Raw genomic sequence first — 3,059 nt, 5'->3', positions numbered from 1 at the left:
AAATGACAAGAGTAATTGGGAAACTGATTTGGGCAATTTGGGGACATCTCACACAAACGATAAGGTTTAACAAAATATTTTTGTTTGCTAGAAATGGGGTGAGATGCTAGGATCAACCTAATTATTCAAAATGTATCATGCATCCCTTGAATAATTAGGTTGAGGAGACATTAATTGAGTATGGGGAAGGCCATTACATAATTCATGTGTAGTTGGCTCCTAGATCTTACTCATATATTCCAACCAAGGAATCTTGGTTGGACTTTTGCCTAGAAATTTTTCTAATCATGGTTGATGGTTGATGGTTGATGTGTTGATTGGTATTGTTGTTTGGTTCATGTCATGACTTTTGATTGATAAAACGATAGGTTATTAAAGGAAATAATAATAAATTAGATATATATTTTGACAAACTTGAAACTAAACATAACAAGAATCAGGAAACATAAAGGAATTTCAGCTTTCATGCCTTGATTGCAAATTAGGACAAGTTGTCTATTTTGACAAACTTGAAACTTGTCTGAAATCTCAGTGTTTGTAGTCGAATTTGAAAGTCTCAAATTATAAACAAATTCACACCATAAGAGCCCATCGTTAGGACATAGTTATGCTTGTAGATTCTCGGGGTTCTAGATATTGATTTTGAAAGTTTTACTGGAGAAACTTCTACGAATTATCAAACATATCTAAGGATTTCGATTACTGAAATCACTGAAAATTTCAGTATCAGACATCGATCGGGCTACAGCCCGATCAGGAGAATATGGATCGATCTGTCGACCAATCTTTAATCGTCTCCGATCGGTCCGAGGACCGATCAGTTATTTCACTGAAGCATTCTGTGGGACCGATCAGATAACTCGACACGATAAGGTTTTCTCGATCGGTCCATAGACCGATCGGTGGTTCCATTGGTTAAGGCCGTGACTTAGGGCTTATCGCTGATCTCGATCGGTCACGGACCGATCAGAGTTCCTCGATCGGTCCGGTGACCGATCAGGCTTCACGAATGCTATCGATCACCTTCCGATCGGTCCACGCATCGATCAGAGGTTCCCCGATCGGTCCGGTGACCGATCGTAGGCGCGATACTCCGATCGGACAACCGTCCGATCATTTCTTCACCGTACACCCATCTTAACCCTTAAAACCTCCCGATCCCTCTTTCCCTCATTCACGCGAACCCTAGCCGATTCTTCCCACCAGCCCACCCTTTCTCTTCTCCTTGCACGCCGAAGCTCCAGCCCTCGGAAGCCCTAGCCGAGAGTTCCATGGCTCCAAGGTAACTCCTACCTCTATAGAACTTGGCATTGTGTTTTCATTTCTCATCTGTTGTTGTGTTTGTCTCGGTTCTTATTTGTTGGTGGCTCCGGTGCTCTCTCTTTGTTTCCCATTGTCCAAATGGTTAGGAAGAAACCCACTAGTGGTGAGGGTACCTCTAAGGAACCAACCGAGAAATCCAAATCCAAGTCCAAGTCCAAAGCTCCTGCTACCTCCCGACCTCAACCGGCTAGTTCGGGGAGATTCCCCAACCAAAAATTTGAAAAATCATTTAAGGAGAGGACTTTCAAATTACTCCCTTGTCGATCTGTTGATAAGAAGTTCATGCAGGAATCTTGTCCCTCTATTTTAGAAACCATTGCCTACTACAAGCTCGATTCGTTGGTTTTTCTAGAAAGGGACATCAACCTTGATCTAGTATCTGAATTCTATAACAACCTTCATCAGACTCCTGATGGTAGTTATAGGACAAGAGTGGCTAAGCAAAACGTTGATCTCAACATAATTGACTTCTTTGGGTATTTAGGTTGTCGTTTGTGTTCGGGGACGGTGTTCTCCATCTATCCTGTTTTGCCTGAACCCATACCTCATCCTCTTAATGTCTCTTCTGACTCAATCTATGAGTACTTTTTTGGTCATCCGAGACTGGATGGTTTAGATGAGTTAGATGACGACTTTCCTACATTTGCAGCCCTTAGACTCTCTGCTCCTGACTACATCCTTTTCAAAGTTGTCACACAATGTCTTCTACCTATCACCTCTAAACCGTTGGCAGAAATTCGACCATATCACTGTCTGATGCTTTATGGGTTACGTCGACGTCTAGATTTTGATATTATGTCGAGTGTCTATATGTCTATCATATCCCATAGTGAACCGAGCGGCGACAACATCTATATGCCTTTTGGGCATATAATTACTGATTGGCTCGAGTCCATGGGTATTGACGTCTCTAGGGGGAGGATAGTGAAGATGGTCAGGCAGGATTGTCGACTTGGGAAACGTGCGTTTTCCAAGTCCGGAATCCTAAGTCAGGATGGGCCGGTTAGGTGGAAGGATGGGAGGGCACTGGGTGAGCTACCACTTCCACGACAGGTTGCTCGTCCTCCTGCTGCTGCATATGGCGAGGAGGATCCAGATCTGCGCTGGCAGATCGCTGAGCTGGAGAGCCGGTTTGACCGCCACGAGGAGATGGTGGCTGCAGAGTTCGATGGCCTGCGCCTCCAGATTGATCAGCGCTTCGATACTCTACAGAGACAGCAGTTGGCGACACATCAGGCATTTCTAGGATGGATGGCCGGCCATCCACCTCCTCAGCACTCCGCGGGCGAGCTACCCTCAGGCAGCAGCATGCCTCTTCAGGATTCCACTCTTCCAGCTGATGCTGCGGATGATCCTCTTGATGAGGATGTTGGCTGACATTCTCTATGTTTTGATTGTTTTGTTGATACTATGTCTTTGATACATTTATCTGAACTGGATGTTAGCTATGTTTCTTATATTCATGCTATTTATGATGCTTCACTATTCATGATACACTTATGATGTTTCATATGCCATTGTTTTTCATATACCGTTTTTTTATGTGGATTAAGATTGAGGCGTTATTAGTTAATAGGGGGAGGTGCTTGTCAGTCTTATTCATTATTTTACACCTTTTCGGTGTTTGACAAAGGGGGAGAAAATAATTAAGTTTAGAGACGATTTGACCTCTTTGAATCAATAAGAAAAAAAAGAGAAAGTAACTGAGTTATATCCATCTTAGGGGGAGATCTTAA

Source organism: Zingiber officinale, chromosome 9B, assembly GCF_018446385.1.
Source record: "Zingiber officinale cultivar Zhangliang chromosome 9B, Zo_v1.1, whole genome shotgun sequence".
NCBI classification, from domain to species: Eukaryota; Viridiplantae; Streptophyta; class Magnoliopsida; order Zingiberales; family Zingiberaceae; genus Zingiber; species Zingiber officinale.
The sequence above is the reverse complement of the archived record's forward strand: the minus strand, read 5'-3'. Positions refer to the sequence as shown.